The sequence below is a fragment of the Salvelinus sp. IW2-2015 genome, linkage group LG36, assembly GCF_002910315.2.
Source record: "Salvelinus sp. IW2-2015 linkage group LG36, ASM291031v2, whole genome shotgun sequence".
NCBI lineage: Eukaryota > Metazoa > Chordata > Actinopteri > Salmoniformes > Salmonidae > Salvelinus > Salvelinus sp. IW2-2015.
Window position 1 is genome coordinate 22,909,474 of NC_036875.1, and position 24,975 is coordinate 22,934,448.

A 24,975-nucleotide genomic window follows, 5' to 3' on the forward strand; every position below is an offset into this window, starting at 1 on the left:
GTACCTGTTGACTCACCTTAGTCCATGCGTGTGCCTTAATCTGAGGGAACTTGAACTCAGTGTAGTTGGGGTTCATCTCTCGGATCTGCTCCCGTGTAGGTGTCCCCAGAACCTACAACACAGAGACAGGAGAAGAGGGTGAGGGGGAGACAGGGGGAAGAAGAGACAAGGAAGGGAGAGAAGATGACAGAGAGCGTGAGCCGTGAAGAGAGGGTCAATTGCGAACAACAGGGAAAGAGAGAGAGAGCGAGAGAGACAACTTTCATTCGATGAAAGAGAGAGAATTGGGTGGCAAACACCAGAACCGACAGGCAGGTATCAGTACCTTGATGATCTCCACCAGCTGATCCACTCCACTGTCGCCGGGGAAGATTGGTTGCCCTAGCAACAGCTCTGCTAGCACACAWCCAGCTGACCACACATCTGTAGAGGGGGCGGAGCATAAACAGGAAGATGTTGTGATTTGCATACTTCCTCTAGAGATGTAATTTTACACCCTAGCCTATCCAAGTTAGGGTGTATATTAATTTAAATTGGGGTTTAGCAGTTAGCCTACCTATGCTAGAGGTGTAGTCGGTGGCACCAAAGATRAGCTCGGGGGCTCTGTAGTAGCGAGAGCAGATATAGGACACGTTGGGCTCTCCACGTACCAGCTGCTTAGCACTGGAMACACAACATCACCACCACACACTGTCAGTCACTCTTCATCATCATAGTCATCAATATCATCACCATGTTCAACATCCTCGTCATCAGTCATATCATCATCATCAATAACATCACTGTCATAATCATCATCATCATCAAAACCAATCAAAGCTAATGAGAACTGCAGATTCTTTCACATAGTTTAAACTGACCTGCCAAAGTCACAGAGTTTGAGCACGGCCGTCTCGGGGTCCAGCAGCAGGTTCTGGGGTTTGATGTCCCGATGGCAGATCCCAAACGAGTGGATGTAGGCCAGACTCCTGAACAACTGGTACATATATAACTACAACACACACACAGGAGAACATGCACACATTAGAAATGGAGAGCAGAGGACAAGGACACACTTGATGGAAAGTGTGGCACGTGCACCTGCGCGCACACACACACACACACACACACACACACACACACCACACACACACACACACACACACACACACACACACACACACACACACACACACACACACACACACACACACACACACACCACACACACACACACACACACACACACACACACACACACACACACACACCACACACCAACACACCACGTACCTTGACATAGACCATGGGTAGGGTCTGTTTGGCTCGGCTGTAGTGTCTGGCACTCTGTAGACCGTCTCAGGAACATAGTCCAGTACCAGGTTCAGATACCACTCATCCCTTCTGTTACCACAGAAACAGAGAGGGAGGGGGGGGGGGGGTTAGGCAACACACACGCACAATGTAACTATTGTTTGACTTCAGTGACTCTTTCTCGCTCACTGCCGCAGACAGTGATGTCATTTCCTGCCGAGGGCACCAGGGGGCTGGGCGCTGCACCCCACCCCTATAGCAAGCCTACCACTCAATCCCTCTTCCTCGGATCTGATTGGTGGAGGTCAACAGTCTGCCGTGAGGTCACATGCCAGCCGTTCCTCCTCTCTGAGCTCAGACTTCATCCATACTGCCCTTGGAAGGTGCCCAAAGGAGGACGGAGCGAAGCGGCAGTACCATGTAACCCAATCAACTTTTCCTTTCTACTTCACTCATCTTCCACTCCTCTACTAGTTTCTCCCCTCTCTCTCTCACCTACTAGACTCCTCTCCCTGTTCCATCTGTTAGCAGAGCCGTCAGCAAACTAACCAGAGGAGACAGATTGTAGCGTGAGAAGCTAGCTGGCTGTTCATGTGAGCTAGTGTTATCATGGAGTCTGAAGAGACTGCAATCTGACACAATTCCTGTCTACTAGAATAGATCTGTCTGGACTGACCCTTTTCTCTTTCTCACACATACCGTAGAAACACATACAGTCGCACACACACACACACACACACACACAACACACCACACACACCCCCCCCCCCCCCCCCCCCCCCAAGACATGGCATCCAGTCTGACAATAAATGTTTTTTACAGGTTAAGAGATCGCGTGCTCACACCTCAACATAATTTATTGATAACATCAGGATTTACAGAGTGAAGAGATAGCCCCAGAGGCCCAGAGAGAAAGAGAGAGTGAAAGAGATAGCACAGAGAGAGCCCAGAGAGAGAGAGTGAAAGCGATAGCACAGAGAGAGCCCAGAGAGAGAGAGTGAAAGCGATAGCACAGAGAGAGCCCAGAGAGAAAGAGTGAAAGAGATATCACAGAGAGAGCCCAGAGATAAAGAAATAGTACAGAGAGAGCCCAGAGAAAGAGTGAAAGAGATATCACAGAGAGCCCAGAGAGAGAGAGTAAGCACTAGCACTCATTTCAGAATAATTCACACTACAAGTCTATACATATTCAACTAGGAAGACTAGAGCGCTGTTAAAAAGCATGAGCCTGGCATCCTGTCAAAGACATATAAAGATATTAGCACTGCCATCTGGTTTGGGCTTAGTGGGACTATAATTTGTTTTCAACAGGACAATGACCCAACACACCTCCAGGCTGTGTAAGGGCTATTTGACCAAGAGTGATGGAGTGCTGCATCAGATGACCTGGCCTCCACAATCCCCTGACCTCAACCAAATTGAGATGGTGTGGTGGGATGAATTGGATTGCAGAGCGAGGGAAAAGCAGCCAACAAGTGCTCAGCATATGTGGAAACTCCTGGTTGAGAGAATGCTGGTTGAGAGAATGCCAAGGTTGTGCAAAGCTGTCATCAAGGCAAAGGTGGCTACTATGAAGAATCTCAAATATTGTAATGGTGTGACGGTGAGTAGGAAGCAGGTGCAGGGGAAACGTTTTAATATAACAACAAAACCAAGACCACGACACTAACATAAGGCAGTACCTCGATACACAAAAACAATACCAACTGGTGAGTGAGGAAATTATTACGGTAATGGAGTCCCGGTGTGAATCATAATGACTAACAGGTGCGCTTAATGATGAGGAGCAGACGTGACAAATATAAAGTATATTTTGATGTGTGTAACACTTTTTTGGTTACTACATGATTCAATGTGTTATTTCATCGTTTTGATGTCTTCACTATTATTCTACAATGTAGAAAATAGTAAAATAAATAAAAACCCTTGAATGAGTAGGGGTTCTAAAACTTTTGACCGGTAGTGTAAATGAGAAGTTGTGAGTGTGTCAAGGCTTGGCCCCTCACTGGTCAATCAGAACGTGGCTAAATATGTTGTTGCTTCAAGTTGTGTATTTACAGTCTTTTATGTACTGCCTTGGAATCAACTCCGATGTTAGTCCATTATAGTTTGTTAAACAGCTTACAGACACAAAATAACTAAATGTAGACCTATCCCATCTTTGCTAATGTTAACATGAACCTGTTTGCAGTCCACATTGTTCTAAGTAATTTCATGGCTTCAATGTGGACATATGTACATAGCATTAACACTGATGTAGGGGCTAGGCCTACTGTAAATTGCATTATGGCTGAGCATGGACATCCCAAACGTTGTCAATAAGCAAGATTCAATTCATTATTGATAAGGCCTAAAAAGAGAGTGAATAATTCTGATCAGGCTATATGTCTAAATACACGTACATGCACCATAATTGCTTCCCGTGGGCATATCATATTAAAACAACGCAGACTATGGAGGGTTTTACACACATCCAAACTTTTCACAGTTGCTGAACAAAGAACCAATATAAAGATAAAGGGAGAATGTCTACTCACCCTTATACTGCTCTCAAATAGAATGTTTTATAGGCATATTGGAACCATCTACAGATCGCATCCACACTGTCATTGCATGCGCAACACAGCCGTTCTCACCATAAAACCAGTGAATTATTCTACTAAGTATTTCCAACAACAATAAATACATGTAAAATGTAATGCTATCATAAAATCGCCGGAATAAAATAAAAAACATGAGGCATTGCTGTTGAATCAACCTCCGTTATAGTAGGCCTAGTGTAAGAGGAGCCTACAAGAGGCTTGGGTTTTAAAAATATGAAACGGAAAACAAACATTTATTACAGGAAAATAACTTCTAAATGCGAGGTTCACCAAGGTTCTCATCTCTCATTTCATGATGGGCATGGACAGATGTAACCTACATAATGGGGGATTTATGTACGTACAAAGCATGGCTAAAATAATGCAGGCCTGCCTACAATACATAAAAAGGGGAACGTCAGCTCACTGTTTTGCTCCTCTCAAACGTGATCTTTTAATTCAGCTTTGGTGATTCAGAATTATTTCCAAGCGGTCTCACAAGCCAAACACGCTAGTGGTTAGAGCGTTGGGCCAGTAACCGAAAGGTTACTGGATCAAATCCCCAAGCAGACAAGGCTATGCTTGGTTTTTAATCAAATAAAGCAAAATGGGGAAAAAACATTAAGTGTTTCATGAAGTACACAGGCAACGAAACCACATATTGTTCCATGCGCATATGGGCAGTGTGCGTCACGGATTTCCGTTGTCAAAATTCATGCCATAACCAACTGCGTTACCGCTAAAATCTGCTTTGGTTGGTTTAAATATCCCTACCAGCGCTGCCTGAAATTAGCACTTTGGCTCATGTTTTTAAGGACACACTTCAAATATATCCACCCCTCCCATCTGAGCACAACCTTGCTGATATTAAACAGTGAAATGGAGTAACCTGGCGTTATGGCTGGAAAATGCCAGTGCGGCAGTTTTTACATGACGAAATTGCAAACTAACGTGCGTTTGACACTAGCGCCACCTTAACGCCAGCCAAAAATAGAGCCCTTGAACTGTGTTTGAGGTGTGTTGTGTACGTGAGTTAAGAGTGAACCAGAGAAGTGTTCAATCAGTCCAGATTCCAGACCTTGCATAACTCCACATAATTCTAACACTACTGCTAACAGTGCTACTGCTAACAGCAAATGCTACTGCTGCTTTAACACTACTGCTACATCTAGTGCTACTGCTGCTACTAATACTACTGCTGCTATTAATACTATTAATTTTACTGCTGCTATTAATACTACTGCTCCTAACACGAGTTCAGCTACTAATACTAGTGCTACAGCTAGCAGTACTGCTGCTATTAATACTACTGCTGCTATTAATACTATTAATTTTACTGCTGCTATTAATACTACTGCTCCTAACACTAGTTCAGCTACTAATACTAGTGCTACAGCTAGCAGTACTGCTGCTATTAATACTACTGCTGCTATTAATACTACTAATACTAGTAATTTTACGGCTGCTATTAATACTACTGCTCCTAACACGAGTTCAGCTACTAATACTAGTGCTACAACTAGCAGTACTGCTGCTACTAATACTACTGCTGCTATTAATACTATTAATTTTACTGCTGCTATTAATACTACTGCTCCTAACACTAGTTCAGCTACTAATATACTAGTGCTACAGCTAGCACTACTGCTGCTATTAATACTACTGCTGCTACTAACACTACTGCTGCTACTAATTACTATTGCTAAAGCTAGTGCTACTGCTACTACTAAAGCTACTGCTAACAGCTAACTCTACTGTTCCTACTACTGCTTCTACTAACACTACCGCTGCTACTAATACTATTGCTACAGCTAGCACTACTGGGGTGGCAGGTAGCCTAGTGGTTAGAGTGTTGGGCCAGTAACCTAAATGTTGCTGGATTGAATTCCTGAGCTGACAAGGTAAAAATATGTCGTTTTGCCCCTGAACAAGGCAGTTAACCCACTGTTCCCCAGTAGACCGTCATTGTAAATAAGAATTTGTTCTTAACTGACTTGCCTAGATAAATAAATGTTAAATAAAAAAATACTGCTGCTACTAATACTACTGCTAACAGCTAACGTTACTGCTACTACTAATACTTTTGCTACAGCTAGCGCTACTGCTGATACTAATACTAATACTACTGCTAACAGCTAACGCTACTGCTGTTACTAACACTATTTCTACTGCTACGCTACTGCTACTGCTAACACTTTTGCTACTGCTAACACAACTGCTGAAAGCTGCAATACCCAGCCGAATCACCCTATGCCAGCTATTCACAATTAGAACAGAGAGAAATAAGGGGGTAGGAGGAAATGAGGAGATGGAGAAGAGAGATGAGAAGAGTGAGGCTCACAAGAGGGCCCCTAGCAGCTGGTGTTTCCTAAAATTAGCAGGTGGCCTTTAGTCAGGCAACCCCCCTGCTCCGTGCACCCCCCCCTCCCCCAGCATCTCTCCCTAATCCTCACGCATGAGCACCCCAACCCCAGTCCAGACTAGGTTTCCTAGGTGGGAAGATCCATTACTGCATTGTCATGGACCTGATTCTGTGAGTGCTGCATACGTGCACTCTGACAGATTGGACACACAAGTGTGGTCTATATTTGTCTGTGCTCTCAGAGAAATCAGAGAAGGAATACTCAGAGAAGGAATACTCTGACGGAACAGGACATTCAGACAAACAGCCATACGGATAAACAGACAGTGATACAGACGGACACAGAGGGACACAGACAGACAGAGGGACACAGACAGACAGAGGGACCTTGTCTCCGCTGGAGTAGAAGAAGTAGCGCAGGCGAACGATGTTGCAGTGGTCCAGCTTCCTCATGATCTGCAGCTCGCGGTTCTGACGGGGAGAGAGACAGACAGATGTCAGTCAATACTACTTACTGTTTCAACAGGATACACAGCATGAGAAGTACAACATCGAGGTCTACAGCAGATAGAGAGTCAGGTTAGACTACAGAAACACAGCAGAGATTTGACTCCCATCAATATACGATAATTATTGGCCCTCAATCTGGAGAACTCCAGGTCAAACAGGCCAAAAGAAGGAGTAGCCACCCACAGAGGATAAGTAGCCACAGCTCACAGCTCTGATCCACATTGGAATGCAGAGAGAGAAAGCGGGAAAGCCAGGAGTGTTCAACAGAACTACAGAAATGTCCCTGGGATACGCAGCCATTTGAGGGTGACTGGGAGTGGAGGTTGGGAATGACTCGGATGTAATCCTGTAACTAAGGAAGAACAGGACCACTGAGCGGGCAGTACACTGACAGAGACAAAACCATCTTATATTCTGACAAACACAAACTACATGCATAGGGTACTGTATGGATGGACACATATGAGCAATGTTAGCCTACTACTTTAATCTCATCTACCATTGAGATACCCCCTCACTAGCCAGTGACATCATCACCATCCTCCAATGTGGTTTCCTGTTTCTCACAGACAGAGACAGACAAGCATGCATTGCAAACAGTCAACGCCCTCTTTCCCAGCGCCAGGGAGAGGCGGTAGTGCCCTATGGAGCAGAGCAGAAGATGGCACTGCAGTCATTACTGCTGACCTGTCATATACTGCACTGGGACAGAGACTGGTAAACCACAGTGACATCATGACACACAACCAACATGGAAGTTGTCATACAGACAGTGACACTAACAGGATGGTAAAGCAGAGTACACACACATCAGAACATCCTACAAACACACGCACTAGGGATGGGCATGAGTAATCAAGTACTCGAACGGACGTCAAAACTCTATCTTTATCCAGAGATAAAAACATTTTCTAAATAGTGTAAAACTATTTGGTGGAATGTGCTTTGTGCCTGCCCGAACGGGCAACTGAAATGTCTTGAAGACAACATTAATTTGTTTTGACTCGAGTGTTCCATTTGTACATGTGCATTGGCAGGGCACAACCAAAAAAGAAACCATGCCAAGCATCACACAGTTCTTCTACCTAAATTCCCTTTCCCCTCCATGTCTCACTTATTTGTGTTCCGACCACTCCCTCTATACACTCGTGCTGCTGAGTGTGCACGCAAGCTCCCATAGGCCTACAGAAATAAATGCCTATTAAAAAAACTTATCTAACTGATGTGACACACAAGCTACAAATAAAAACAGTTTTATCACACATTCAAAATGGACTGGTTGATTGAAGTAGGAAATAATGTGTTCTAACAACGAGCGGCAGTTTTGGAATAATTGCATCCTTTCTATTTTCCGCTTAAAGGGATACTTAGGGATTTTGGCAATGAGGCCCTTTATCTACTTCCCCAGAGTCAGATGAACTCGTGGACACCATTTTTATGTCTTTGCGTTCATTTTGAAGGAAGTTGCTAACTAGCGCTAACACAATTGCTAACTAGCATTGGCGCAATGACTGGAAGTCTATGGGTATCTGCAAGCTAGTTAGCATTAGCTCGCGAAACTACCTCTAACTTCCTTCATACTGGATGCAGAGACATAAAAATGGTATCCACGAGTTCACCTGACCCTGGGGAAGTAGATAAATGGCCTCACTGCCAAAATCCCTAAGTATCCCTTTAAGCTACTTTGCCAACTGCTAGTGCCAGGGGTCTCCAACAGGTCGATCGCGATCTACCAGTAGCTCGCAGCCCACCTATGAGTAGCTCACCAAACAACTCTGAAAGTACATGTTATGTTCACGTGTTCCACCGCAAACTGTCATCAACACATTTCACAGTATCAGACACCGCAAGCTCCCGGGCTATGATCTAATGTAAGCAACATTGACATTATCCCACCCCTGGTTAGCCATTATTGGCTTAAACCAAACCTAACAATATCTGTCAATTAATTTCTAGTAACATTGCCCCTGTCTGTGTGGTGCGCACATTTCTCTATCGCTCCATGTGTAGCCAGTTGGTGTGACAACCGTCTTGTGGGTTGACAGAAATACTTTCCCCGTAACCTTCTCAATCAAATGTTAATTGCAAAGTAGGCTTACCTGACAGAAGTATAACTTGAGTACGTATATTTGTATCTTTTATTTGCTAACTTTGCCATGAAATGAGCAGCAGCAGTACAGAACCATTGCTAGACCAGCACACTAGATGGCATATTCTTCACTCGCTAAATGCGCAATTAAAAAGGGCCAGTACCACAATTAAAGGGGAATTACACAAAAAGTTTTCTTCCAGACCAAAGAACCTCTATGAACCATTGTAACCAATATACACTGCTCAAAAAAATAAAGGGAACACTTAAACAACACAATGTAACTCCAAGTCAATCACACTTCTGTGAAATCAAACTGTCCACTTAGGAAGCAACACTGATTGACAATAAATTTCACATGCTGCTGTGCAAATGGAATAGACAAAAGGTGGAAATTATAGGCAATTAGCAAGACACCCCCAATAAAGGAGTGGATCTGCAGGTGGTGACCACAGACCACTTCTCAGTTCCTATTTTTCCGGTCTGTTTCTGACCGTTTGAGCAGACACATGCACATTTGTGGCCTGCTGGAGGTAATTTTGCAGGGCTCTGGCAGTGCTCCTCCTTGCACAAAGGCGAAGGTAGCGGTCCTGCTGATGGGTTGTTGCCCTCCTACGGCCTCCTCCACGTCTCCTGATGTACTGGCCTGTCTCCTGGTAGCGCCTCCATGCTCTGGACACTACGCTGACAGACACAGCAAACCTTCTTGCCACAGCTCGCATTGATGTGCCATCCTGGATGAGCTGCACTACCTGAGCCACTTGTGTGGGTTGTAGACTCCGTCTCATGCTATCACTAGAGTGAAAGCACCGCCAGCATTCAAAAGTGACCAAAACATCAGCCAGGAAGCATAGGAACTGAGAAGTGGTCTGTGGTCACCACCTGCAGAACCACTCCTTTATTGGGGGTGTCTTGCTAATTGCCTATAATTTCCACCTTTTGTGTATTCCATTTGCACAACAGTATGTGAAATTTATTGTCAATCAGTGTTGCTTCCTAAGTGGACAGTTTGATTTCACAGAAGTGTGATTGACTTGGAGTTACATTGTGTTTAAGTGTTCCCTTTATTTTTTTGAGCAGTGTATATACAAAGATAAAATAGGTGTGTCTTGACTGTGATAAGGGCTCGGAAAATTAGAGCCTCTTGTCTGCTAAATTAACATAACAAGGCTATGCCATTGCACAACCTAAGGCTTCGACAAACAAGCATCACTGCTGAGGTTACTGCCTTTTGAAGATTGTGTTCCACGGTGTAATATAACCAGTTGATATTACAGTTTCAAAAAATGTATTTTAAATGGCACTTGTTTCTTTATTGACAGAATACATTGAGTGAACAAAAAATGAAGAATGAAGCTCTTTCCATGACATAGACTGACCAGGTGAATACAGTTGAAAGCTATGACCCCTTATTGATGTCACTTGTTAAATCCACATCAGTGTAGATCAGTGGTTCCCAAACGTTTTATAGTCCCGTACCCCCTCAAACATTCATCCTCCAGCTGCGTACCCCCTCTAGCACCAGGGTCAGCGCACTCTCAAATGTTGTTTTTTGCCATCATTGTAAACCTGCCATACACACACTATTCGATACATTTATTAAACATAAGAATGAGTGTAAGTTTTTGTCAAAACCCGTCTTGTGGGAAGTGACAAAGAACTCTTATAAGACCAGGGCACAAATAATAATAATCAATAATTTTGCTCTTTATTTAGCCATCTTACATATAAAACCTTATTTGTTCATCGAAAATTGTGAATAACTCACCACAGGTTAATGAGAAGGGTGTGCTTGAAAGGATGCACATAACTCTGCAATGATAGGTTTTATTGGAGAGTCTCAGTCTTAAATAATTTCACACACAGTCTGTGCCTGTATTTAGTTTTCATGCTAGTGAGGGCCGAGAATCCACTCTCACATAGGTACGTGGTTGCAAAGGGCATCAGTGTCTTAACAGCGCGATTTGCCAAGGCAAGATACTCTGAGTGCAGCCCAATCGAGAAATCTGGCAGTGGCTTCTGATTAAATTAAATTTTCACAGAACTGCTTGTTGCAATTTCGATGAGGCTCTCGTGTTCAGATATTGGTAAGTGGACTGGAAACAGGGCATGAAAGGGATAACGAATCCAGTTGTTTGTGTCGTTTGTTTTGGGAAAGTACCTGCATAATTGCGCACCCAATTCACTCAGGTGCTTCGCTATATCACATTGTCCATATTCTTGAGTTCATATGCACCCCAAAAAATCATACAATGATGGAAAGACCTGTGTGCTGGCCTTGTTAATGCAGACAGAGAAGAGCTCCAACTTCTTAATCATAGCCTCAATGTTGTCCTGCGCATTGAATATAGTTCCGGAGAGTCCCTGTAATCCTAGATTCAGATCATTCAGGCGAGAAAAAACATCACCCATATACAGTGGGGAGAACAAGTATTTGATACACTGCCGATTTTTCAGGTTGTCCTACTTACAAAGCATGTAGAGGTCTGTAATTTTTATCATAGGTACACTTCAACTGTGAGAGACGTAATCTAAAACAAAAATCCAGAAAATCACATTGTATGATTTTTAAGTAATTAATTTGCATTTTATTGCATGACATAAGTATTTGATAATTCAGAAAAGCAGAACTTAATATTTGGTACAGAAACCTTTGTTTGCAATTACAGAGATCATACGTTTCCTGTAGTTATTGACCAGGTTTGCACACACTGCAGCAGGGATTTTGGCCCACTCCTCCATACAGACCTTCTCCAGATCCTTCAGGTTTCGGGGCTGTCGCTGGCAATACGGACTTTCAGCTCCCTCCAAAGATTTCTATTGGGTTCAGGTCTGGAGACTGGCTAGGCCACTCCAGGACCTTGAGATGCTTCTTACGGGAGCCACTCTTAGTTGCCCTGGCTGTGTGTTTTGGGTCGTTGTCATGCTGGAAGACCCAGCCACGACCCTCTTTCAATGCTCTTACTGAGGGAAGGAGGCTGTTGGCCAAGATCTTGCGATACATGGCCCCATCCATCCTCCCCTCAATACGGTGTAGTCGTCCTGTCCCCTTTGCAGAAAAGCATCCCCAAGAGAATGATGTTTCATCTCATGCTTCACGGTTGGATGGTTCTTGGGTTGTACTCATCCTTCTTCTTCCTCCAAACACCGCGAGTGGGAGTTTAGACCAAAAGCTCTATTTTTTGTCTCATCAGACCAATGACTTCTCCCATTCCTCTCTGGATCATCCAGATGGTCATTGGCAAACTTCAGACGGGCCTGGACATGCGCTGGCTTGAGCAGGGGCTTGCGTGCGCTGCAGGATTTTAATCCATGACGGCGTAGTGTGTTACTAATGGTTTTCTTTGAGACTGTGGTCCCAGCTCTCTTCAGGTCATTGACCAGGTCCTGCCGTGTAGTTCTGGGCTGATCCCTCACCTTCCTCATGATCATTGATGCCCCATGAGGTGAGATCTTGCATGGAGCCCAGACCGGGGTGATTGACCTCATCTTGAACTTCTTCCATTTTCTAATAATTGCGCCCAACAGTTGTTGCCTTCTCACCAAGTGCTTCCCTATTGTCCTGTAGCCCATCCCAGCCTTGTGCAGGTCTACAATTTTATCCTTGATGTCCCTACACAGCTCTCTGGTCTTGGCCATTGTGGAGAGGTTGGAGTCTGTTTGATTGAGTGTTGGAAGGTGTCTTTTATACAGGTAACGAGTTCAAACAGGTGCAGTTAATACAGGTAATGAGTGGAGAACAGGAGGGCTTCTTAAAGAAAAACGAACAGGTCTGTGAGAGCTGGAATTCTTACTGGTTGGTAAGTGATCAAATACTTATGTCATGCAATAAAATGCAAATTAATTAYTTAAAAATCATACAATGTGATTTTCTGGATTTTTGTTTTAGATTACGTCTCTCACAGTTGAAGTGTACCTATGATACAAATTACAGACCTCTACATGCTTTGTAAGTAGGAAAACCTGCAAAATCGGCAGTGTATCAAATACTTGTTCTCCCCACTGTAGGCCAGTCGTGTGAGAAATTCATCATCATGCAAGCGGTCAGACAAGTGAAAATTATGGTCCGAAAGCCACTCCTACGTTGTCTTGGCTGTGTGCTTTGGGTTGTTGTCCTGTTGGAAGGTGAACCTTCGCCCCAGTCTGAGGTCCTGAGCGCTCTGGAGCAGGTTTTCATCAAGGATCTCTTTGTACTTTGCTCCGTTTATCTTCCCCTTGATCCTTACTAGTCTCCCAGTCCCTGCTGCTGAAAAACATCCCCAAAGCATGATGCTGCCACCACCATGCTTCACCGTAGGGATGGTATTGGCCAGGTGATGAGCGATGCCTGGTTTCCTCCAGATGTGACGCTTGGCATTCAGGCTAAAGAGTTCAATCTTGGTTTCATCAGACCAAAGAATCTTGTTTCTCATGGTCTGATAGTCCTTCAGGAGCCTTTTTGCAAACTTCAAGCAGGCTGTCATGTGCATTTTATTGAGGAGTGGCCACTCTACCATAAAGGCCTGATTGGTAGAGTGCTGCAGAGATGGTTGTTCTTCTGGAAGGATCGCCTATCTCCACAAAGGAATTCCGGAGCTCTGTCAGAGTGGGTTCTTGGTCACCTCCCTGACCAAGGCCCTTCTCCCCCAATTGCTCAGTTTGTCTGGGCGGCCAGCGCTAGGAAGAGTCTTGGTGGTTCCAAAGTTCTTCCATTTAAGAATGATGGAGGCCACTGTGTTCTTGGAGACCTTCAATGCTGCAGACATTTTTTGGTAACTTTCCCCAGATCTGTGCCTCGACACAATCCTGTCTCGGAGCTCTAAGGACAATTCCTTCGACCTCATGGCTTAGTTTTTGCTCTGACATGTACTGTCAACTGTGGAACCTAATATAGACAAGTGTGCGCCGTTCCAAATCATGTCCAATCAATTGAATTTACCACAGGTGGACTCATATCAAGTTGTAGAAACATCTCAAGGATGATCAATGGAAACCGGATGCGCCTGAGCTAAATTTCAAGTCTCATAGCAAAGGGTCTGAATAGTTATGTAATTAAGGTATTTCTGTTTTTTATTTTTAATAAGTTAGCAAACATTTAAAAACAACTGTTTTTGCTTTGTCATTATGGGGTATTGTGTGTAGATTGATTAAATAGAAATGTTCTTAATCAATTTTAGAATAAGGCTGTAACGTAACAAAATGTGGAAAAAGTTAAGGCTTCAAGGCATCTGAATACTTTCCAAATTAACTGTGTGTGTGTGTGTGTGTGTGTGTGTGTGTGTGTGTGTGTGTGTGTGTGTGTGTGTAGCAGTCATGTGAGGAGACTTAGCGCTCAACAGTCATCGAGTTCACTCTTCCTAACAGCCCTACATAGGGAGAGAGAGAAAAAGATGGGGGTTGGCTGCTATAAAGGGAAAACAGAACACCTAAAGAGTGAGAAAAATGTGTTAGAAGCTAAGTCTGCTATTGCCTTACGAGCCTGTCTGGCAGAGACTGCTAGCTAGGCTGCTAATCTTAGCCTATGTTGAACTCTGAAAAAGACAATACCTCAAACCAACATATCAACAACATATCAACAGGCCTGGCTGTCAACACAACAAGGAGCTGGGACATGTTCCCTCCTCTAAGGAACAACAACACATCAGTCAATCCTATACACAGACCTACATGGGGATAGTGATGGTATCCTGAGGCCTAGGAGAAATGTGGTTACTATGGCGACAATCCTGAACTTGACACACACACACACACACACACACACACACACACACACACACACACACACACACCACACACACACACACACACAACACCACACACACACACACACACACACACACACACACACACACACACACAATGCTACGCAGAGCAGCCATCATTGCATTCACTGATACAACTGAGCAGATATGAACAGATTTGGATTCAGGGGTTTGTTTCTGTAGTAGTCAGTGGGAGTGGTGGTGAACTGACTGACACTTAGTGTGTGTGTTTGTCTCGCTCTGCTCTACTAACGTGGTGCCTGTGATCCATTCACAAAAGGCAAGACAACAGTAGTGTGAACAGATGGAGTCATGCTTCACAGATGAACACACTCTCTGAATGAAAGTCATCTGTTACAAAGAAAAGGTAGAAGAAAAAGATTGAAAGATGATTGAAGGATGTTACAGTTTCATGAGAGATCAGAGAAACTGTGTGTGTGTGTCTGTGACTGCAGTTTCGCTCACCTTAAACCGCTTGTCCTGCAGAACCTTCTTGATGGCCAGCAGTTCTCCAGAGTCACACAGCTTGGCCTGGTAGACCACTCCGAAGGAGCCGTTCCCAATCACCTTGGTGTCTGTATAGCTGACCTCTTGGGGCCTGTCGGGCCCTTGGCCTGGGGTGGCCACAACCGTCGTCACCTTACTGCCATCCTTGTCCCCTGGAGGGAGGACAAAGAGAGGAGGAGGGGAGATAGTTCAGTGACCGTAGGGGAAATCAGTAAGTGAGACTAGATACCACACACTCAGATGATCACACTGTTAGGGTCATTTTACTAAGCCTGACACACACGTTATTACACGATCATATTACTAAGATATGATACACACATAACAGTCATACATTACTAAACATCAGTGGGACTGGGTTTGAATCTCAGCCAGTGACTTGCATGAATTAGATTATTCAAGACGATTGGTACAGTCAGGATCCATAAACTGGAATAGAGACAGATTCACATATAACTCTCCTCCTCTGCCCTTCCCCCTCTCCTCACTTTCCTTCCTCTACAGTAAATTGCACAGCAGCCCATTCCCTTGGGATTATTGGGAGGCCTACTCCTGTTTAAGTGGGTTTAAACTGAAGTGCGCTGGAGTGTGTGTGTGTGTGTGTCTGTGTCAGGGTTAAAGTCTGTGTTAACTCCTTGTTAAAGGATAACCAGACCTGCCTAGCGTGCCGTGGGTGTCGCGTGCCGTGGTGGGTGTCGCGTGCCGTGGTGGGTGTCGCGTGCCGTGGTGGGTGTCGCGTGCCGTGGTGGGTGTCGCGTGCCGTGGTGGGTGTCGCGTGCCGCGGTGCATGCCGTAGTCATACCACCACCCTCAGCCCCTGCTACCAAACACACATTTAGCTAGGAGTGAAATCTGTTCATATTATTATCATCCATGGGTGTCAAAACCAAGATAATAAATTAAAATAAAAAATCCAAAATCAGTCCATATTTCCTGACTCTCACTCACACTTACAATGACATAGATACTCAATCTCGATCCCACTCACATCCATAAACCGATTGACTCTCCCTAGCCACCTAAACCCTTGGTTCCTATAGCCTATAGTTCCCTCACAGACAGTCACATGCCATTAACATGACCCATCCCTTACACAAGACCCAGGGAAACGAGGTTACACATTTGCTAAATGTGTAAACTGGTTTGATTCCAGGCTGTATCACAAATGGCCATGATTGGGAGTCCCATAGGGCGGTGCACAATTGGCCCAGCGTCGTCCGGGGTAGGCCGTCATTGTAAATAAGAATTTGTTCTTAACTGACTTGCCTAGTTAAATAAAGATTAAATCAAATTAAAAATAAAATAACACTTCCATATTAGTCTGGATCATTGTCCATCCTGCTTGGGAGACAGTACATGACAGAGTTGTTCTAACTATCAAAGCAGAATTCACTCTACTGCAAGACATGGACTACTGTCAGCTGCTTCTGTGGTGAGTGTAGCTGCAGTGCTGAAAGGCAGGCGGGCAATGAAAACATCAGCTGGATGAGTCTGTGGTGTGTTAATGCTGCTGAGCCAACACTAACAGACAGACTCTCTATACCAAACGCCTGCTGGTTCTGAACCTGTCAAAATGAGACAGTGGATGAATGTTATGCTGAAAAAGGAGTACACTCACTTGGTCAATTGTTTGTGTGTCAGAGGAAAGGTTAAACAGCAGTAATTATTCCAGCAGCCTTGATGCAGTCTCACACACTTAGCAACTAGACCTGCAGAAACACACACACTAATGCACGCTGTATCGCCCTCCCTCAGAGAGAGAGAGAGAGAATAGAACTGTCTACACAATCCAGCAGGATCGTTTCATGAACGCCTCTTCACTTCCTGAAACCGTGAGAAACGTACACATCAGCCACACACACAAACACATGACCTTAGCCCTTAGGGGCGGGTAGGTAGCCTGGCGGGTAGGAGCGTTGGGCCAGCAACCGATGACATGGATGTTGATTAAGGTAGCCCCCGCACGCACCTATCTGATTCAGAGGGGTTGGGTTAAATGCGGAAGACACATTTGAGTTGAATGCATTCAGTTGTACAACTGACTAGGTATCCCCCTTTCCCCCACATCTCCTATTTCTACATTTCTGCTAAGAGGGATGCCATGTTGACCCAACTTTCACAATGTACGACTCAGCACACTACTTCCATCAATGCAGATAGTGCCAAGTAGGAATATCATCACAGTGCAGCACACACACACAAACACAAACACACACACACACACACACACACACACACACACACACACATACATTCAAGAGCAGGAAATGACAGACTACACAGAGTAGTCTTTCACACTGTTCATTCACACAGACAAACAGACAGACGAGACACAAATCACACATACGTTTGACCATCATGCTTATCGGTCTACTGGGTCATTTGCATAATTTTATGGAATTAAATTGGCATGTGTATTTTTGTTAGTCGTCATGTATCATTTATCCAATACAACTATCACACGCACACAGCATAGGCCCACAGAGACTATTTTGAGCGGGATTTCTGCTGCAGCTCCTCAGCTGGTTGCTGCTGGGTGAAACATGTGCTTTGCGCACATGTCGCACATGTCATTGCGCAACAATTCTAAATGCAATCAAGTGTTAAAAACTGTTTTGATGGCCACGATTAAAAAGAGCTACTATTTTTATTTGGTAATTGAAGCACGCCTCCCATTCAAGTGAAGGCAACAATAGGCAGGCTGTCAGCACATCACCCATCACTTTACAATGTGAGCTATGCATTTTGAAAACATACTTAGGCCTAATTGTTTGAAAACATATTATGAAGCATGTCTTACCTTGCTTCAAAGTAGCCTAGGCAAAATCAAACTATTGAAACGTGGAGGCAATTCTTTCATAAAGACTTCATAGGCAGCATGTTATATTCTCCTACATTCCATTCACATTTTAACCAACTTCAAAGTGTTTCCTTTCAAATGGTACCAAGAATATACATATCCTTGCTTCAGGGACTGAGCTACAGGCAGTTAGATTTGGGTCATTTTAGGCGAAAATCTTAAAAAGGGGGTGGATCCTTAAGAGGTATACCTTGTGTTTCACAAACAGTAATACAGGGCTCTCCAACCCTGATCCTGGAAAGCTACCCTCCTGAAGGTTTTCACTCCAAAACCTACAGGACGGGAGGTCTCCAGGAACAGGGTTGGAGCACTGTACTAATATACTAGGTCCAAAATCTAAAAGACGGCTTAGATCCAACTGAATTGTGTCAAACCCAAAACTGTTATTATAATACTCTTGATCAGTTACTTTGGGTGAGCATGTCTTAATGTTCCCCAAAAAATGTTGTCTTCTATTCTTTGCCATTTTAACCCACTTTAGCAGGCATTGCTGAACACAGTGCTCATTTCACWAGCAGTCAGTGGAGGTAGAACTGCAAGCATTGTATGATGCTGTATGTGCCTCTAGCATTAAGGGTTGCGAGCAGTTGTGCACGTGACCTTGTTGATGGTGGGAATTGGTGGTCTCATCGTTGAACGACAGTTTTGATATACGTTCATTAAGATCCATTATACCTCATAGCACAACAAACTACTTAATACTAACATATAAATATACTTGCAGATAATGTTGTGTAAAAGTAGCAGAAAGTGTTGAATTATCCACAATAGATATTATTAAAATGTAGTTAATTAAAACACAATATTAAATTGAATTTATATTTTTTCAGTGTGGGTCCGGCCAGAAGCTGTCACTAGTGTACTTGTAACATTGTATCAACTAGCCTATTCTGGGGCCTCAGAGTTTCCTGCATCAGTGAGCTCGGGACAGACAAGCTGTTTTTGCACGAAGGAAAAATGTTCAGTTATTTTATGTTTCCACTGGATATATGGGATCATCAGATCATGATATTTTATTCTTTCACACTAAGACTTGGTAATTAGAGGCAGAGATTGTTGGAAATATTTATCATTCACAATGACCGTTAAAAAAACGGACTTTGTTGACTTACTGTGTGAGGTGAAGAAAAGAAATGACAGAAGCTAAGCTTATTAGTGGTGGATGTGGTGAGTTAAGACAATCAGACAATCATTGGGTTACGCACCCAATGCATATGGGTGTGGTAAATTTCTCAAATGGACGGTAAATGTTAATCTTCCCGGTCATGTTTGTTAAGTTCATGTTTTAAGTATCCCTATATTTCTGTTATTACGGGGCTATCACTCAGTCAAGAGTGCGCATGCGCAGGAAGTCTTGTGGTTGATGGACCTGGCCTTGAGTGTAATGGCTACTTGTAGTGTGTTCATATAGTATAGTAAACTTTGTTAAACTGGAACCTTGTCGTTGTGTCATTTCGAGTTAACATTGGTAGCAGAGGATGGCTTCTAACTACAATGTGCCACCTCGCTTTGACGAGAAGAGGTCGTACGAAAGTTGGAAAAATGAACTGGGAATCTGGACACGCGTTACTAATCTGGACGCGAAAAAGCAAGCACTTGCGGTGGTATTATCGCTCGAGGGAAGAGCGAGAGATACAGCACTGGAAATATCCGTTGAGGATTTGAACAAGGATGACGGTATGGGAACTTTGATCACAGCACTGGATTCTGTATTTCTTAAAGAAGAGAAAGACCGTGCCTACGAGGCATATTCAAACTTTGACAGTGTTACGAGAGATATTTTGGTTGCAATGACGGACTACATCATTGATTTCGAACAGAGGTACAATAGAATGCGCAAGTACGACATGGTTCTCCCAGATGCAGTGTTAGCGTTCAAGTTGCTAGACACTGCCTGTCTAGATGGTAGGGAGAAACAGTTGGCTTTGACTGCTTGTACTGTGCTGACTTTTGCATTTATGAAGTCGGCACTAAAAATAATATTTGGTGAAAAGACGTCTGTCGCGCCAATAACAGATGGAATGCAAGTGAGTGACGCAGCATATTACACCGAGCAGCACAGAAAAGGCGCCAACAAGTCACGTTCTCAAGACAACCAGAAGAGGGCGCCATTTCACGGCACAAATCCACTGGACAAATATGGAAGGAGATCGAAATGTGCTATCTGTCAAAGCACTTACCATTGGGTTAAAGACTGTCCTCATAAAAATAAACAAGTTAAACTAACAGAGGAAAATGTAAACAGAGATAGAGCAGTGTAACATTACACTGTTTTCAAATGAATCTGCTTCTGATACTGAGATTTTTATAGTTGAATCCTTAGGATCTGCTGTGATTGATACTGCATGTACACGGACAGTGTGTGGTGCAAAATGGCTTGATAGCTATGTCAGTGAACTAAATATGAAAGAAGTACAAAATATGATTGACACACCAAGCAACAGAGCTTTCAAATTTGGAGATGGGAGAATTGTCCATTCTACCAAGAGAGTTAAGATACCAGCGAAAATTGGTCAGACTAAGTGTCACATTGAAACAGAGGTGGTCCCTACAGATATCCCCTTACTATTAAGCAAAGCTTCCCTCAAGAAGGCAGAGGCTGTACTAGACATAAAAAATGACAAGGCAGTGATGTTTAAACAACCAGTGACTCTTGAACTTACTACCTCAGGCCACTATTGTGTAAACATTTTAGACAAAGACATCACACAGAGTCCATGCAAAAATGAGATTCTGACGGACACAGAGCACATGGAGATTCTGACAGTCACAGAAAACATGAGCACTAAAGAAAAACACAAAGTATTGTTAAAGCTTTACAAACAGTTTGGACATGATACAGTTGACAGACTTCAGAAGTTACTCAGCAGTTCAGGGAATAATGATGATGAGAAGTACGAAACTGGATACAAAGTGTACTACAAACGAGTTGACTGTCAAGAGTGGAAAGGACCGGGAGTAGTCATTGGTCAAGATGGTGTGGTGATATTTGTGATGCACGGAGGCATCATTGTCAGGGTGCATCACTCAAGATTGCGGAAAGTAAAAGATCAACAAGATAGAGGGGCTGTTGCTGAGAATCAGTCTCCTAATGAAAATGACAAAAAGGACACAGTAACAGACACAAACCTACCAGATGTCGCATCCAATGATATGGACACTGAAACTGACACAGGAAATGGAGCAGAGACCTTCAACCATGCCACAGGTAATACTATTGAGTGTTCAAATGAGGAAAACATTCAACAACAGCCACGTGTTAAGAGAACATGGTTGTTCCAATCTGAAAACTGGACAAACTGTTAAATACATGGACAGAGAAAGGGCTATTTCACATACAGCAACCGTCATTGGACGAGCAGGAAAAGCAAAACACAAGAACTGGTACAACTTGCAGTACTCTGAACCAGCTACACTTTCTGGTACAACAGGGTCAGCTGACCTGTCACTTGTAGATAATATCAGAATTGAACCAATGGAAAATCGAGAAAAACAGAATGACATTCAAAATGATGATGTACTTGAAACAAAGGACGTGTCATTTGACTCAGCTAAGCTAGATGAGCTCAGTAATTGGAGGAAAAATGGAGTGTTTGAGGAAGTCAAAGACATTGGCCAAAAATGCTTCTCAACAAGGTGGGTGTGTACCCTAGAGGTTTTGAGGAGCTGGCTGCTAAAGAACTCCCAAAAGACTCACCGACATGCGCCTCAGAGTCACTCAGATTGCTGATGTCAGTGATCTGCCAGAAAAAATGGAAACTTAATTCCATAGACATCAAATCTGGATTTTTGCAGGGAACAGAGCTGTCAAGGGACATTCACATCCGACCTCCGCCTGAAGCTAAAAGCGAAGGAACACTGTGGAAACTAAAAGAGTGTGTGTATGGACTGGCAGATGCATCACTCTACTGGTACAACAAAGTCAAGGCAACAATGCTGAGTAGAGGTGGAAAAATGTCACAAGTGGATCCTGCAGTCTTCTATTGGCTTGATCAAGACTGCAATGTGACTGGAGTACTTGCCTGTCATGTTGATGACTTTATCTGGGGTGGCTCACAAACCTTTGCTTCAACTGTGATTCCACACCTCAAAGCTGTTTTCTAGGTTGGCCGTGAGGAGCATGATCATTTTTGTTATGTTGGCATAGAGTTTATTACAGTTGATAGAAAAATACTGATGCAACAGGAGAGCTATATCAAGAATCTTCAACCCATCCACATGGATTCTTCAAGACTCGTACAAAGGAATTCCCCTCTATGTGGAATTGAAGCTGGTCAATTGAGGTCAAAGATAGGACAAATTTTATGGGCTGCGAGACAGAGTAGACCTGGTTTGATGGTTGCAACTTGGCATCTAACACAAAACACTGAACAAACCATTCATGAGGCAAACAAAGTTGTTCGTAAACTGAAATCACAACAAGTGACTTTAAAGTTTCAGCATGTTGGAAAAGATGACTCTTTGAAACTAGTTGTCTTCAGTGATGCTTCGCTAGGTTAACACTGGTGGGACAAAATGGCACTTTCTACCTGTAGTTTGTGTCACTGACAACTACTCATTAGTTGATGCTGTGAAGTCAACCAAGTCTGTCACAGAGAAAAGACTTCGAGATTAGCAGCATCAAGGAACTTATTCAAGCACAGAGAATCCAGCGGATTCTGTGGTCGACCACAAAGGAACAGCTTGCTGACTGTCTGACTAAAAAAGGAGCATCCGGTCTTGTGCTCCTACACGCTCTCGCTCCTACAGGCTCTCAGTAATGGAAAGTGGCAGCTTGAGTAATACAAATAAAAACTGTCACACAACCCATTTGTAATGGGGATCTTGAATAATACTTGGACATTTAATTATGTTGTTGATGTTTTATTTGTCTTTAAAGAAAAGGGGGAGATTGTTAAGTTCATGTTTTAAGTATCCCTATATTTCTGTTATTACGGGGCTATCACTCAGTCAAGAGTGAGCATGCGCAGGAAGTCTTGTGGTTGATGGACCTGGCCTTGAGTGTAATGACTACTTGTAGTGTGTTCATATAGTATAGTAAACTTTGTTAAACTGGAACCTTGTCGTTGTGTCATTTCGAGTTAACAATGTTCTCCAGCGTCACATTTTCCTAATGAAAATCCTGAAACACACACAGCATACACTCACTGTGGTGGTGTGGGAGCGGGTCAACAGTCTCCAGTGTATGTATGGCTGTCTGGGAAGCAGGCAGACTTTCTGAATTAATCCAAATCTCTCTCTCCCCTAAAGAAGACCCGTGGAGCAGTACTATCTAATGGGTGTGGCCTAAGGCAGAGACATCTGACATCTGGATATCACTAGGGTTGGGCAATATTTGGGCCTCTTCTACGATATGCTACTCCAAATATCACGATATCCCAAATAATCATTTTGCGCTGTTATCGACTAGATAAATCCAGCCTGTGCAACTTTTGTGCTTATTTACGATATTATAGTCACATTCACTTTAAAAAATCTTATTATGGAGAAAAAAATAAGGTTTAGTTAATACATTGACTTAATTTTCAACATACTGATACAGCCTAACTGATAAAACTGAATCGTTTTGATTTGTAAAGGTTAAAATAGAGTAGTCTTCACGATATATCATCTTGAACGTAATGAAATTTCATCAATGTCAAATATCACAATATTCGATTTAATCATATATTGGCCCAACCCTAGATATCAACACAGCCCTTAATGGGAGGAGTAGAAGGGTTGTCAGTGTGTAGGTAATAACTATTACATTAGAGTAATAACAATATTTAACATCCCTCTCTCCCTTTCGCTCTTTCTTCTCAGTTCTCTGATGCTCAGTCTGTCTGTTTCTTTCTGTTTGTTCTTCAGTTGGTTTAACACGCTCTGCCCTTTTTTGCACATTAACCGGCAGCTTAAATTGAACATCATGTTCAATTTGTTCAGGTCTTCATTGAGACCGAAGGAAATAGAGTAAGAGAGAATGAGAAAGAGAAAGAGCTTTGAAATGCTAAACAAGCTGCTAATTTTTCCTGGCCAGCTGCTGGGGGGGGGGGGGGGGCAACGTTCACTCTAGGACCATACACTCTGGCTACAGCTGCTTCAGAACATCGGCCAAGTTAGTCACACACACTGGCGCACGTGCCTGGGGGGGAGAAAGAGAGAGAGAGAGGCCTGGTGTCTGGCTGTGTGTAATCTTGATGGTCCGGTGGGTAATTTTCTGTGATGAGACTTAAAAGGAGTCTCAGCCTGCAGCCTCGCCCCAATAACACACATCACTATTTATAACACAGGTGTGTGAGCACAAAGAGGGAGCGTGAGATGGGGAGAGGGGAGGGAAAGGCATTCTTCTGCAACGCTGTAAGTTCTAAATAATGCTTTCTAATCCCAACTCCCATCTGCACGCTCTCAACCATACACTCAACCATACACTTTCCATACATCATCCAGTGAAAGGGAAACTTGCATCGTGAAACAGTATCTGAGATCCGTCACCACTGCCACAGCATGAGCCCCCCACCTCTCTCTGAGTAGCCCACACACAGACTTACAGAAGTGCAGAAGGTGACAGGCCTAATGGTACTGTATGTAGAGCTAGGCTGGGGTTGAACTATGTATTGCAGCATCTTCAGTCTTATACATTGTGACACATAGGCCTACTCCAATTGAGCCCATTCATAGACGCAAACTACCTTTAGTGTCTATTCATGAAGGTATCTTCTGGCCGTGGGAGTTTTGTTTAGTGCCCCAACGCTCGTAACACGCATCGTTTGTGATGGAAGACAGCTAATTAGCACAGGTGGTCGCCTCAATCTAGCATGCTCCAACACCTGTGTGTTAGTGTAACTGGGGAGGAAGTGTAGAGGAAGTGTAGCTCGTCGGCTGGAGGCTCAAGGCCGTACGCATCTGTGCAAACCTCCTACAGTAAGAATATGTTTTATTTGACAGATTATTTCTCGCTGATATGAAAGATAAGTCCCGTATGTTTCGAAAACCGTATTGCAAGCGGTGATTGACGTTTCTCAACATTAAAACTCAGGATTGTAGTCCAT

General features: G+C 43.5%; 1 pseudogene; it reads right to left on the reverse strand.

Moving 5' to 3' along the window:
- The window catches only part of LOC111959337 (glycogen synthase kinase-3 beta-like), a 41,660-nt pseudogene that overhangs the window by 7,669 nt on the left and 9,016 nt on the right, over nt 1–24,975 (reverse strand).